This window comes from Neovison vison, chromosome 13, assembly GCF_020171115.1.
Source record: "Neovison vison isolate M4711 chromosome 13, ASM_NN_V1, whole genome shotgun sequence".
Classification (NCBI taxonomy): Eukaryota; Metazoa; Chordata; class Mammalia; order Carnivora; family Mustelidae; genus Neogale; species Neogale vison.
In genome coordinates this window covers 82,374,659-82,389,352 of record NC_058103.1, presented here as the reverse complement: position 1 = coordinate 82,389,352, position 14,694 = coordinate 82,374,659, and the positions used below count along the sequence as shown (strand labels likewise).

Here is a 14,694-nt window from a genome sequence, read left to right as displayed (position 1 = left end):
AGGCATATACAGAATAATAAATTAGTAAAATCCACCTATTTAGCACAAGGTCGCCCTCCTACTGTCACTTCATCCGAAATTGGAAAGAAAGTTGTAGCTGGCTGTTCATTCTGGTTTAGATCATAAATATATTCTTTTTTTTTTTTTTAAAGATTTTATTTATTTATTTGACAGAGAGAGATGACAAGCAGGCAGAGAGGCAGGCAGAGAGAGAGGAGGAAGCCGACTCCCTGCTGAGCAGAGAGCCCCATGCGGGGCTCGATCCCAGGACCTGAGATCATGACCTGAGCCGAAGGCAGCGGTTCAACCCACCGAGCCACCCAGGTGCCCCAGATCATAAATATATTCTTTTTTTTTTTTTTTTTAAAGATTTTATTTATTTATTTGACAGAGAGAGAGAGAGAGAGAGAGCACAAGGAGGGGGAAAGGCTGAGGGAGAAGGAGAAGCAGGCTCCCCGAAGAGCAGAGGAAGCCCGATGTGGGACTTGATCCCAGGACTCTGGGACCATGACCTGAGCCAAAGGCAGTGGCTTAACCAGCTGAGCCACCCAGGTGCCCCATAAATATATTCTTAATATGCTTCAGGAGGCCTGCAGTGCTTCAGACTGGAAAAGGATGGGGCTGAAAATTTCTGAGCATGTGTGGGTGCTGCTTACTCCTATTCTAGGCTTGACTTTTATTAGAACTTTGGACAAGGTAGCCAAAAAGTGTATTGAACACTGTGCAAGGGAATGTGGGAATCCTAAGCAACAAAAATGCATGTACAGACCAGAATGTTCTGGCCTCTGCTTTGGCCATAAAACTACAGTGTCTGGGGTTTTCGGAGTATAGTGGTTGGGACTGCAGCCTCTGAAGTCAGGCTCGTCGTGTGATCTATACTCCTGATTATCTTCGGGCCTTGGACTTGTTTGATCCTCCTGTACCTCAGTTTTCTAAACTGTTAGGTGGGATGAGTGTTTCTGGCTTTCTAATTTATAAGGTTTTATGATATCCACATAAAAACAAAGTAGAGCTCGGGAAATGGTGGATGTTAGAGTAGCTCAAGGTCACACACAGCCACAGGGCAGTGGTGCTTCTTTTGCCCCTTCCTACATGTTGATTTTGGCTCCCTGGGTTTCCGCTGGCAGGGATCCTTCATCCTGTAATTTCTGCCCATTGAGACACACCTGTTTGTTCTTTGCAGTCTTTTCCAAACCACTTCCTAAAGAATTTTTTTCTTGTGTTCTGTAGTACTTAATAATGCACATGCCTTCACATTTACAGTATTAATTTTGTGCTCACATGTATCTCAGGATCAAAGATAATTTGTAGTCTTTTTTTTATTATTCCATAGTGCTGTTAGGGCCTGGTTCTGTAGTTGGTGTCTTAGTCAAGGTTCTCCAGAGAAACAGAAGCAATGGGGTGTGTGTGTGTGTGTGTGTTTAGAGAGAGAGGAGAAAGATTTATTTTCAGGAGTTGGCTCCCATGATTCTGGGGCTTGGTAATTCCAAAATCTACAGGGCAGGCCTGCAGGCCAGAGACCCAGGGAAGAGCTGATGTTGCAGCTTGAGTTCAAAGGCATTCTGGAGGGAATTTTCTCTTGCTCAGGGGACCTAATAAGTCTTTTTGTATAGAGGCTTTCACCTGATTAAGGTACACCCGCATTAGGGAGAGTACTCTGTAAGTCTAAGAAAAACCTTCACAGCAACATCCTGACTGACATTTGACCAAATACCTAAATACTATGGTCTAGCCAAGCTGCCATAGGAAATTAACCTCGGTTAAGAGCCTGAAATGAATCTGGTAGGAGAGAGAGATACAGATATTAAAAAGCTGTAATTAAGAGAGCTGTAACTAAAATCTGGATTCTCTGTCAAATAAGGAATATTACAATAAAAAGATTAAATTCTACAATGTAGACTAGCCTCAGGAGCCTGTAATCCTTGGGTAATCCAAGTTACTGCTTCCATTGATTCAGTTAGACTAAAAACATGATAGCCAGATCTGGGGAATCAAATGAGCACAGAGATAATGAATGTGCTTTTTAGATTTATACATTCTCTGTCAACTATGGGCTGTTCCAGTCTCTTAAAAACAGCTTCAAGGAAGAAGGTGGGCTGGTCTAGAGCAGGTTCAACAGCCGAACACAGTCTTAGATTTATAACCCGATAGAGCATGGATGGGATAATGCTGCCATCTTGTGGTTCTCTTTGCTCCCCTCGTTCTACAGGTTCTAGTGTTGTCTCTGATGAAATTTGGCTGAGGGTTTTCTTTCTTTCTTTCTTTTTTTAAAAGATTTTATTTATTTAACAGACGGAGATCACAAGTAGGCAGCGAGGCAGGCGGGGGGGTAGGGGAAGCAGGCACCCTGCTGAGCAGAGAGCCCGATGTGGCCCTCAATCCCAGGATGGAGACCTGAGCCGAAGGCAGAGGCTTTAACCCACTGAGCCACCCAGGCGCCCCTGGCTTAGGGTTTTCAACTATAGTTTTAGGGAAGTCATGCTTTTCTGTATGGTCTGAACTTTTGCTTAAACAGTGAGGTGTTTGAAAGTAATCTGTGTGAAATGTCTGATAAAGTTTACAAGTACAGTTTTCTAACTTTTTGAGTCTTTGAGGTTTTTTTTTTTTTAGAGATTTTAAAAAATATTATATTAATATTTAGTCAGTCTACCTCCTGACATGGGGCTCAAACTCACTACCTTAAGATCAAGAGACATATGTTCTACCAACTGAGCCATCAAGGGACCCTGAGTCTTAGTCTGATGTTGGGCTTGAGGGCTTTTATTTTTTTTCCCTCTCTCTTTCTTTACCAGTTGTGTAATTTATCATCAGCCACACTCAGTGTCCTGTTCTGAGAAAAACATTACAGGCCAGAGATTTCACTGTGGGCAAGTCCTGTGTTTTTATTCTGCCGAACTTCCACATTGGGCCTCAGCTGATAGGATCTGGGATGGGCACCTAACCCAATGGCAGCAAACCCAGAGGCCAGTTGGTGAAAAGTTAGCCTCGCAGTAAAAACTGCCTAAATGGGAACTACAGAGAATCTCACTGACTTTGTTGATTACTATCTTGGGAATATGTATTAGAATACTCACTCAGAATCAGCCCTTTAGTCATTGAAGGAGAAATAAGAAGACATAGAAAGCAGACAGAGAATAGCTAAGTGAGGAGTAATGAACCATGAACTTCCACTTCTAAAAAAAGGCGACAAGGTGACCAGATCCCTCAAAATGCCATGGATCCTGAGCCATTTTCCTGTAGAAGGCTCTTTTCTTGGGTTCCTATGGGATTTGAGTGCAGAGCTAAGTTGACTATTTTCCACAAGTATTTTATAATGCCTCCCTCCCATCTCCTTCCTACCTTTCCCATTTCTGAAGTTACCTGAACAAATCTCCATCTATTAACAACTAAAAGCACCTAACATTGTCATTGTCTTTCAGGTGACTCTAGAATGTTATAATTTTCAAAGTGTTTTAATATGCATGAACTAATTTAATAATGAAGATGCTACTTAGGAGCATAGGTATGTCCATGCCTGCTCACCCAGGAATTCAAGGAAGAAGAGGACAATGACCAGCGCCCATGTGCAGTCCTGCTGTCAGCCACTCATCTGTTCTCATTGCTTATTGGGTTTTTTCTCTTGTTCAATTTCTTAGAGTATTTTCATCTTTCCGATCCTACTATACTTGCAACTTCTTCTCAAGCCCAGCACTCAGAGCCCCAGCTCTGTGTAGCATCTGTCACATCCCAGGTGCCTCTTTATACATGTGTTACCTTGTACCAGCGGTAGTAGGAGGTCATCCCCATAACACTGCTCTTGTCACCATTTTCCAGATGAGGACAAGGGGTGGAGCTGGGATTTGGTTTAGGGAAAAACCCAAAGCTATTGCATTGCAGGGGAATTTCCCTGGGCTGGAGACCCTAGACACAAGAGATTGTAACAATAGAATGTAAGAGTTTTACCTTAACTCTTGTGGTAAAACTATACCAAGGATAGGGAGTTACATGGAGACACCATTTCATCTGCTAATCCTCTTAATGCATTCTGATAATATCGCAAGAAGGGAAGTGGAGGAGGCCTGAGCATCTCTGTTAGTAGAGAGTTGAGTGGGAAGACAGCACAGAACTCTCTGATTTTCCTGCAAGGCTGGCCGCAAAGCCCCACACCTCTCTGATAGAAACAAGCGATGGAGAGACTGGAACTGGGTGAGATGTAGTGCAGGAGCCTTGCCTTGAAATGGTAATGATGCTGGAGTTGACAGAAGCCAAGCCAAGCCTCTAGGAGGAATAAACAACTCCAGAGTGGCAAGGACAGTCCCATTACGGCTGTTCTGAGTCGTTTCTCCACCACCACCACCTCAAGAAAGCTACCTTTGATGTTGCCTCGCTGAGCCTGCATTTCTGGATCTTTGGCCTGTACCACTCAGCTCCAGCTCTTCTGTACCTTATTAACTCTGGGGGAAGAGCACAGCTAAGGTTGGAGGCCAGCTTTTCTCACTGGAGGACCTGGCTTCATTCAGTTTCCCCTGGGGGTAAGTGCGCACACCCGAGGTGAGCCCTAACACTTTCCCAGTGCTACTTAACACAAGACAGCTTGGATTCCGTGGCTGTCGAGCCTTGCCTTCTGGACTGCTGTTTTCACTTAATGATGCACCAGTCTCTTTGTTCATTGCGGTGGCCGCATCCAGGCAATGACTTCATCTTGAATGAGATGTTCCTGGCTGTTGACTGCCTCACAGTCTGGGCCTCGGACAAACCTTGAGGTCCACAAATGGACCCTCTCAGAAGAGGGGAGTAGAGAAGAGATTGCTTCTAAATGAGGGCAGAGGCCCCTTTCCCTTCTGGGTTGAAAGCGTAATGGTAAGGAGAGGAGGTAAAGCACACATGAGTCACCCTCTGTCTCTGCAGTCCCTCTGGGAGTCCTCTTATTCTAGTGACCCACCCTCTGCTCCCCAAGAGAGGTGACAAACTTGTAAGGTGACAAGCTGCTGCTTGTGCCACCTTATGAGTCCCACCTAACGTGAAGGATGCAGACTGGCACTTAAGCAGGCTGTGTCACCTCCACCCTAATCTTTCTGTTCCCATTGTGGCCAGGAGACTATGTCTCGCACACCTCTACCTGTAGGGACCATATCTGACCTGGGGCCCCAGCTGCGGTGCTCTGAGGCCTCTCTGCATTAGCACAGCCTGCTCCTAGGAGAGATGGGCCTTCCTCTGATGCTCAGCTTTGGCTAAGGTCTCCCCCTTGGCATTACCAAAGCTCTGTTCAGCAGTGTAGGACGCTTCCCCCACCCCCACCCCCAAACTTACTTCCTTTTCTTCTTCATCCCGGCAGGCAGCATAAGAAGGAGAAAAGAGGTGGATGGAAGTGGGCATGTGGGAAGGGTGTGTTACTTAAGACCAGAAGACCCACAAGGAATATGTCCTATGAAAGAGCACAGAGCACACCACCAGGAGGGGCACCAACATCCCTAGGAAGTTCTGCAGGCCAGGGATGGTGGAAGTTCTGAGAAGTGATTATAAACTGAGCATGTTAGCTTATGTTAAGACTGATGGAGGTCAGGAGTGGCATTCAACTGTCAAAAGTCCCAAGGCCAGAATTACCTTCCTCACCAGAAGGCAAGGTTGGAGGGCAGTTAGTGGGCTTTGCCAGCAGGGTATCATGGTGATAGGTAACGGGGCATGGTGTTGGTTTTGCATCTGGGGGCCAAATAGGGAGATAGAAAGAGTGCAGCTTAGTATCTGTAACAGGAGTCAGCAAACTTTTTTGGTAAAGGACTAGATAGTAAATTTTAGGTTTTATAGGTCCCATCAGCTGTTCTAGTACAAAAGCAGCCATAGACACTATGTCAACAAATGAGTGTAGCTGTGTTTCAGTTTACAAAAAGCGGTGGTTGTTTTGATTTGGTCCATGGACCATTTTTTACTGATCCCTTATCTATCTTTTTTTTTTAAGCAGAATTGGAAGAGCAAGAAACTAAGGGCAGTCATTTCAATACAAGTCATGATCTCGGGGTGCCTGGGTGGCTCAGTGGGTTAAACCTCTGCCTTCAGCTCAGGTCATGATCTCAGGGTCCTGGGATTGAGCCCCGAGTCGGGCTCTCTGCTCAGCGGGGAGCCTGCTTCCTCCTCTCTCTGCCTGCCTCTCTGCCTCATTGTGGTCTCTCTGTCTCTGTTAAATAAATAAAAAATATTAAAAAAAAAATATAAGTCATGTTCTCTTGCTCAGTTCCCAAACTTGAGTCAGTTTTGAGGTCTGGAACCCACTGACTAAAGAGGTGGTTGGAGGAAGGACCCTGCAACACTAACATGTACAGACTGTGACAGTCCCTCCAGTTCTTCCTTTTAGGAACCCATGGCCATTGATTGGGGTGACTGTGTACTAGGACTGTTGGACAAAAGGTTCTGAGTTGACCCTGATTCATAGAGACACAAAGGAGCGTCATGGTCCTCCTGTTTGAATGGGGGCCTGTGAGGACCAGGTGAAAAATGAGGTCAAGCATCAAGTCCAGTTTATGATGGCCCTGCGGGAGCCACAGCTCCACCCAGTGGCCATACTGCATCTTTTCCCACAACTGATCAGTCTAAACCCCTCCCCTGACCCCATCCAGGCCCAGCCCGCGGTGGCAGGGGGCAGGGCTGAAGGCACTGAGTGGAACCTTCGGTAACACCTTTTCCCGCCTCAGCTCTGCTTGACGCTGGCAGCCTTCTGTGTCACCCAGTATACGAGCCAGCAACCCCCCCCCCCCCGCGGAGTGGGATGTGTTGTCTCGAGAACACAAAGATGTTTGCAAGGCGCTGTGCTTCCTTCTATGTGACGGGATGGCACAATGCAGCAGTCTGCCTGTTATTTGGGGAGGGGATATCCCAGAATACCCCCTGATGACTAGGATTCTAAAAATGTCACAGAAATGGCCTATTCCTGACTCCTCGTAGAGTTTTCTCCCATTGTCGAGTGCATGCATCTGATCACGACCTGCTAGTATTCTAGCCCCTCTGGCTGGTCCTGTCCAGTCACTGGATGTCATCAGTGAAATGGATCAGTGTGATACTCTCTTGGATATCAGGCCCAGATCTGTCAGACGGTATTATGACAGGACGTGGGGGCGTTAACATAACCTGAAGCAAACTGTCAACTGAATGTTGTCTGTTTTCCCTGCCCACAATCTCTGCCAATGCTTCTCACTGGAGGCTTAAGTGTCACATCCACAGGTGTGGAATCCCATTTAGCAAAGTGTCCAACCACGGGATCTACTTCAAGTGGAGACTTAACTGGTCTGAAGTCACACTGAAATGGAGTGCGGTCCTTTAGGACATGGTGCATTTCTTAAATCAGAGCCCTCTCTGTGGTGCTGTGTTCTCAGTAGGAAGGACACAAGGCTCTGAAAACCAAGGGGTGGGAGCAGAAGTGGCCTAATTTACCATCATTCTTGATGATCCCCAGGGAATCTGAGCTTTCTTTCCTTGCAACCCTGGGCTCTGCATGGTTGAGGGGCCTGGTCCCCAAAGGAAACGCCCTCACCAGAGGCACAATGGAGGTTCCATTGAATGAGAAGTTAAACTGCTGACAGGGCACTTTGAAGTTTCCTGTCAGGGATAAGCAGGCGAGAGGGGATTTGTCACCCTAGCAGGAGTAACTGAACCTGATTGTACACCGCGGGGGCCAGGAGGAATGCGGGTGGGACTCTGGTGAGTCATGCAGGCACTTCCTCTACTCCCTTGTCTCACTATAACTGTGACTAGGATACATGCAGCCACCCAGCCTGAGAAGGGAGGCTATGACTATCAAGTGTTCAAACCCTTCAGGAATCAAGGTTTGTCTCAAGACCCGCCAAAGTGAGAGCAGAGGCTGAAAGGGGTTTAGAATGGATGTTGGAGAAGGGAGAAAGTGAGTATTCATTGTGGCCTTGGGATCAGCTGTGATGATCTTGGGGGACTATAGTTCATCCAGTAAATTTCCTCTTCTCAGTGGCTCCTCAAGAGGGAGGCCAGGAGGCCCAGGGAGGAGCTGCTTTCTGCACCTTTGTGGAGAAGGAGATCTATGTGGCACAGGAGGGGGACTTTGGAGGCCAAGAGACTATGGCTCACAGCTCTCCAACTACAGGAAGATAACTGAACAAAGGCCTCAGCTACTTCACTCTGGATTCCACTGACACATTTTTGCTAACCTATGCTTCCAGCGGGCTGCTCCGAGCCAATGACTGAGCTCAGCGGGGATATTAAGGCAAGCCCAGGTCCCCTTGTTAAATTCTATGGAGAATTTCAAGATGGCAGCCACAGAACATTAAACCAGGTGTGGGCCCTGTGAGACTACAGGTGGCTCTGCCTGGGAGAGTACTGGTCTCCTCTAATAGCTGACTTCCCCCTGATAGCTTTGCTGAACCTACACAGCTGTCTAGAAAGCTTCCATTCAGCCTTTCTTTCCTCTCCTCTTCTTTTAGGGTCAGATTTGGATCCTGCTCTGATGGTTATCCCAGCCTTCTCCATCTCCCTCACTTTCTTTCTGTATAAAGACAGCGTCTTTCTCTCTCTCTCTCTTTTTTTTTTTTCCCATTTTCCTGCCCAGTATCCCACCCCTTTCCCCACTTGGGGGCACACCCATCATAAGAACACTGGTGGAAGAGGGACGGAACGTGCTCTCACTCTGCTTCAGTAGCTATGGGCTGGTTTTTGACATAGAGTTGGCCAGTGGACACTCCCATAGAGGACTTGAATTCTCATTTCCTTTAGATCTGGGTCATTTGAGAGTGCAGTGGAACATTCTTGGTGCCGCCAGATGGTATTGTGCTTTCTGGGTTTTGATTCTGCAGAGCTGTCTTGATTCCTGTCTGAAAGGGTCCGTGGATAAAAGGACGAGACTGATACAAAGCGAAGGTCAAACAAAACTTTATTTCATGCCAAGCATCGAGAATCAAACGGACCGGCCAGGGCGGTCTCTTGCAAAGAGGCGACCCCTCCCAGTCTCACAGACCAACTTTTATAGAGCAAAGGCCATGTGGTTGAGCCTGGCCACACACAGGTGGCCAATTGAATTACAATTCACCCTATAGTAGTTATTTGAACTAGCCTATCACTCTGGTCAGAATTGGCGCCCAAAAGGCAGGGCCCACACTCTTGGATGGTTAGGGAGGTGCTTTCCTGATTGGATGTCTCCACCGGGCTTGGCTCATCCTTGGCGGGAGGGAGGTAATACGTGTGCGCTTTTACTGATTGGATGTTTCCACCTGGCCGGACTCGTCCTTGTATCTGGGCTCCATTATCTCTGCCCAGCCTGACATGTCCTGGTATCTGTGCTCCGTTATTGGGGGCTATTTGGCCGTATTTCACCAGTTCTGTTTCTAAGCACTTTCCTCTTGGGGGGAAGGGGCAGGTTCAATCCAAGTTTACTGCATAAACAACAAAATGGCTCACTCTGGCTAAGTAGGTCCTTACACTGTCTACTTTTCCTGCCACCATTACTGCATCATTTTGGTGGTTCCGTGAACCCCTGAGAGTCTTTAATAACCATTTTCTACATATGGTATCCAGAGCTTGTTTCCTGCTCACAACCAAGAATGCTGATTGAGATAGAGCCCTCTGTAGTTGGTGATGTCCCTCCATTTACATTAGTTCTTCTGCTCTGAAAAACAGCTTCATCTTCCCACCCTTCAGTGATGTTTGTGCTAGACCCCCAACAGGACAAACACACTTTACTACTTTGCAAGCCCCACGTGGGTAGGAACCAAGTCTGCTTTGTTCACTGTACAACCAGGGAGCAGGCACAGCACTTACTGGACACCTAGCAGGCAGGGGGACTGGGGAGTATACATCATATGAAAGAATGATTGCAGGAGCAAGTGCACAAACTCTTAGCCCCCTTCCTGGCTGTGTGATGTTACAGACACTGGTCTTGGAGGAAGGAGGAGGGGTCTTAGGTGAGGCATGACGCCTCCAGCTTTGTTCTTTTTGCTCAAGATTGCTTTAGATATTCTGGGTCTTGTAGTTCCATACACATTTTAGGAGGGTTTGTTTTAGTTCTGTGGGGAAAAATGTCATTGAAATGTTTGGAAAGATTACATTAAACCTACACATCGCTTCGGGTAGTGTGGACATTTTAACATTAATTCTTTCAATCCACAAGCACGAACTGTCTTTCCGTTTGTGTGTTCTTCAACTTCTTTCATCAGTATCTTAACAGTTTTCAAGGTCTCAGGCAGTTTAAATTTTAGTAAGACTTTTGGGACACCCTTTCTTTCTTTCTTTATTTATTTGATAGATAGAGACCAGAAGTGGGCAGACACCATTTATTTATTTATTTATTTATTTGACAGATAGAGACCAGAAGTGGGCAGAGAGGCAGGAGAGAGGGTGGGGGAGCAGGCTCCTGTGAGCAGAGAGCCTGATGTGGGGCTTGATCCCAGGACCCTGAGATCATGACCTAAGCCGAAGGCAGAGGCTTTAACCTCCTGAGCCACCCAGGCGCCCCTGGGACACCCTCTATTTATTATAAGGAGGTGCTGCTTGATCTGTTCTGGTGGAGACCCGCTCATCCACACTTTGCAGCCCACCACCCCCCCAAAAGAGCAGCCAATTGAAAATGTCCAGTCATGAAAGGATGGAAGATGGTGTGAAGGCCAGTGCTGAAACCAGCTGGCCCCAGCCTGCTCCCCGAGCTAAGAGAAAGACTCCAGTCTTTACCAAAGCGAGTCGTTGGGCTGCTCTGGGCCAGGGTGGCCTTATGTTAAGTGTGCGCAGGGGTCGCTGTTTTCCTGGGACGCGTTGGGAACAAGGCAGAAGCACGCCGGGGAGGACCGAACCCAAACTGCCAGACCTTTATCCAGAGCCCGGCCTCCCCTTCGCCCCTCCCAGTTACGCGGCGCCGGCCGGGAGAGGGGGTGGGGCAGGAGGGCGCGGGGGGAAGGGGAGGCGGGAGTAACAGATGGCCTCCGTGCCCTTCGCTGACTCGCGTGGGGAGGCCGGCCGCCCTCCAGAGTGCGCGAGGGCTAGGGGGGCAGCGTGTCCGCAGCGTCCCGGGCCGGCTGGACCCGCGTCCTTGGCTCTGTCCTCCGGGCGCACTCAAAGCCTCGGTACCGTTTGCACTTGGCCTTGGTCTCGGGCTGGGGCGCCAGGCGGGGCAGCGGCAGGACCTTTCCGGACTTTTCCTGGGGGAAGCCTCGCTCTCCCCGCCCCTAGCATCCGCCCGGGGGCCGGGCAGGCGGGCGGGCGGAGCCCCAGCGGAGGCGGTGAGCCCGGGCAGGGAGCAGCCCCTCTTGCTGCGCCAACACTGTGGCCGGAAGCTCCGCTCGCCCCTGGGTAAGAGGCTATCTCGGGCCGTGGGCCAGGGGAGGGGGCCAGGCGGGGACAGATCACCCCGGAGGCTGGTTGGTGGCCCCGCTCTGCCCACGCAGCCGGGACTGTGCGCGGACCGTCGCTTCACGCTCCTTCCCCACCCGCAACGCCCGCAGCTCTTGCTGCCCTTGTCTGGAACTTGGCAGTGGGGACTCGTGCTTCCTTCGCGAGTGTCGGGTTTCGGGGGCGCGGAGACGCCAACCTGCGAGCGGCGGTTGAAACCCAAGGATCCGTGGTCTTGGTGCGTGGGAATTTCTTGGCGGCTTGGTATGCGGGAATTGGTGACGCCCTCCACTTGTTGAAATGTCCCTTAGCGCCGTCGCGACACACTGTGCCCAGTCTCAGGGATCCGAGGTTGACACCAGCCCGCCCCGGAGGCACATTTATCCACCGACGCCGAGCGTCGGACTGAGGCGGACACTCAAGGGAATCAGCTTCGGCTGGAGCAAGATAGCATTTAGGTCACATGCTGAACGGGAATTGGTGGAAAGGAGAGAGAATCCTCTGGTGGAATTGGGGCTCTTACCGTTTGCTCTTCATCTCTCTGTTAAATATGAAAATCCCAGCCTCGCTTCTTGCTCAAAGACGCAGTGAGGAGAGCCTCTGCACCTGCCTGGGCTTCTTTGCTGTAATGCGGGGTTCTGACCCGTTTCTGTACCGTGTAGCCCTTTGGCAGGCCCTTCTGGGGAACTCGAGTAAGGATTCCTTCTCAGAACAATACTTTTCAATTAGCAATAATCGTGCCTCGGATAAACCTCATTGGCTACAATACTGCCACTGAAGCTATAAAATAAAAGTAAAGGGAGCTATTTCCAAAGCACTTATCAAAATATTAAAAGAATTTATAATGTAGTAATATATGTGCTTTAAAGAAAACCTAATGCGTTAAAGATCTAGCACCAGATCTAGCTACCATAATTTTGGAATAGTAATGAGCATAAACAATATTTCAAGATACAGGCAACACCTGTGATATAAAAAAACACCTGTGGTTTTGGTTTTTGGTGTTTTTTTTTTTTTTTTTTTTAGATTTTATTTATTTATTTGACAGAGATCACAAGTAGGCAGAGAGGTAGGTGTGAGAGAGGAGGAAGCAGGCTCCCTGCTGAGCAGAGAGGCGGATGCGGGGCTTGATTCCAGCACCCTAGGGTCATGACCTGAGCTGAAGGCAGAGGCTTTAACCCACTGAGCCACCCAGGTGCCCCGGTTTTTTTTTTTAAAGATTTTATTTATTTATTTTTGAGAGAGAGAGAGAGAAAACAAGAGAGAAAGAGAGAGCGCACAAGCCAGGTGGAGGGCTAGAGGGAGAAGCAGACTTCCCACTGAGCATGGAGCCAGAGGCAGGGATCATTCTGGGGATCATGACCTGAGCCAGAGGCTGATGCTTACCTGAGGGGGTGCCACCCAGGTGTCCTACCACCTGTGATTTCTGTTGGCAATCATAGGTACTGCTGATATTGCCGTGGTTTTTTGCCCACATGTATAACTGAAGAAAATGCTAAATTTTAGCTAGAGATTAGTGAAATTAAAGATGTGATTTTTTTTTTTTTCCACTCAAGTTCACAGGCCTCCCGTTAAGATCCCTGCAGAGTGCAAAGAGCAGTCCTGGAGGTCAGGTGACATGGCTGTGTCTTGACACTTGCTTTGACTGGCAGCTTGACCTTGGCTTTTGAACTTCTTTCCGCCCTAGCATTTTTTTTTTTTTTAAAGATTTTTTTATTATTTATTTGCCAGAGAGAGAGAGGCAGGCAGAGGCAGAGAGAGAAGCAGGCTCCCTGCCGAGCAGGGAGCTCGATGTGGGACTTGATCCCAGGACCCCGGGATCATTACCTGAGCTGAAGGCAACGGCTTAACCAACTGAGCCACCCTGGCGTCCTTCCGCCTTAGCTTTTTCATTGCATGGTGGAGATATAATTGTGTCTTCCCATCTGTTTAAGTACTTAGCACCACACCTGGCACAGAGATGTGAAATAAATACCATTTATTAGAACCTGTCTCCCTCATGCTTATGGCCATCATGGTTGGTATGCCCAGCTCTGGTATATGGAAGGTACTCAATAAACATTTATTGAATGAATAAGCAGGTTGGAGAGGGTTGCTTATGATTACATCTAAAAAACTGAAAATTCATTGAGGAGACAGCTGGTGGTTTGAGATATGACTATTTAAAAATTGGGCGGCTTTTTTTTTTTTTTTTTTTACAGGCTAAACAAATATATAAACACATCTGGAGCTGAGTGCTCAGGATGTCAGTCAGGGCTGATGGATCGTGTGAGTGGGTCTGTGCAGCTGGTGTTCTGCCCGAGAAAATGATTTTGAATGTTGTTGGGAAATGCGCATTCCTCTGCAGAACAGTTCTTTTGCATCTTTACTGTGTCTAAGCTTGTTCATCCTGTATGTTGTAACACAGGAAATGTCTAATAGGGAATGGAGACAGACCCATGATGAGGCACTTCTGGGCATAGATGCACATTTCTTGTTCATCTTTTCTTCTTACCTTTCCCTGCCCTACCACCCACTACATAAGTCTGACCCTGAAGACTTGGTAAATAACAGTAGTGGTGGGAAGAATTTGCTAGAAGCTGCCCAGACTAGGCCTGAAGCCAACTAATGCTTCTTTTTCTTTTTTCTTTTTTTAAAAAGATCTTATTTATTTACTTAAGAGAGAGAGCCCACTAGCAGGGGAAGGGTAGAGGGAGAAAGATAAGCAGATTTCTAATGCAGTGGGGAGCCCAAGGTGGGGGGGGGCTCCATCCCAGGACCCCAAGATCATGACCTGAGCCAAAGTCTCAAAGCTTAATCGACTGAGCCACCCCGCTGCTTCCTAACTAGTTGCTTCTTAATTCCCAGCCTTTAAAGTCTGTAATCCAGCAAATGTGGATGGTAACAGGAAAAAGAAAAGTCAGTCTAGCCAGCCAGCCTTGAGGTTTACTTTGTAAAAGTGCTAAATTGGGGGCTGGAAGATGGGGAGAGAACTTTGAAAGGAATAGGAAATTTAGAACACACTGGGGCTAACTCGGTGTGTTATGGACTGAATTGTGTCTGCTCAAAATTCCTATGTTGAAGCCCTAACCCCCAGGGCCTTGGCATATGACTGTATTTGGAGATTGAGCCCTTAAAAAAGAAATTAAGATTAAATGAGATCATAGGATGGGACCTAATCCAATATGACTGATGTTTTTAGGAAAAGATACCAGGGGCTAGCCTGGTTATACCTGTGGGATTCTGTGCTGCAATACACAGCTGGGATCAATCTGAGGAGTTAGGAGAACAAGTATTCCCATTTGAGTCCTGCTTGTGAGCCTCCCTTTCCCCCCTTCATTTGGAAGATCACAGTGTTTTGAAAAGGAAGGGACTTTGGGAGACTCCCAGTTCAATCCTATATCC

General features: G+C 47.9%; 1 protein-coding gene and 1 pseudogene across 4 annotated transcripts in view; one reads left to right on the top strand and one right to left on the bottom strand.

Moving 5' to 3' along the window:
* Positions 1 to 14,694, top strand: part of SQOR (sulfide quinone oxidoreductase) — a 67,983-nt gene that overhangs the window by 3,446 nt on the left and 49,843 nt on the right. The window contains exon 1 of one of the 4 annotated variants that reach the window (XM_044230162.1): positions 11,027 to 11,045. The exons of 1 other annotated variant lie outside the window; for it this stretch is intronic. The gene's annotated coding sequence lies outside the window, so the exon portion shown is untranslated. Of the gene's footprint in view, positions 1 to 11,026; positions 11,046 to 11,179; positions 11,272 to 11,453; positions 11,549 to 14,694 lie in introns of those variants that run through there. 2 more of the 4 variants (XM_044230159.1, XM_044230161.1) reach the window with 2 other exon arrangements.
* Positions 12,012 to 12,099, bottom strand: LOC122894847 (annotated as a pseudogene).